Here is a 276-nt window from a genome sequence, read left to right as displayed (position 1 = left end):
CAAAATTTAAATATAGGCCTACAGTCGGAGAAAAGGATTATACATAGGCCTATACAGGTAGATAAAAAAAATGTTGAGACAGGGAAAGAAAGACATCCTCAATATATGTTTAAAACATTCATAAATCTTCTAAATAGATTTATGGCAGCTCTCTTACTTTCCAATTCATTTTCTTGGACGGTCGGAAGGAAACTAAAGATTGAGATTTCATAAGCACAGAGTTTTTAATAGTCATAGTTGTGAAGGGGAATTGCCGCTTGCAACATGGTATGCACT

This window comes from Penaeus monodon, chromosome 25 (assembly GCF_015228065.2).
Source record: "Penaeus monodon isolate SGIC_2016 chromosome 25, NSTDA_Pmon_1, whole genome shotgun sequence".
NCBI lineage: Eukaryota > Metazoa > Arthropoda > Malacostraca > Decapoda > Penaeidae > Penaeus > Penaeus monodon.
The sequence above is the reverse complement of the archived record's forward strand: the minus strand, read 5'-3'. Positions refer to the sequence as shown.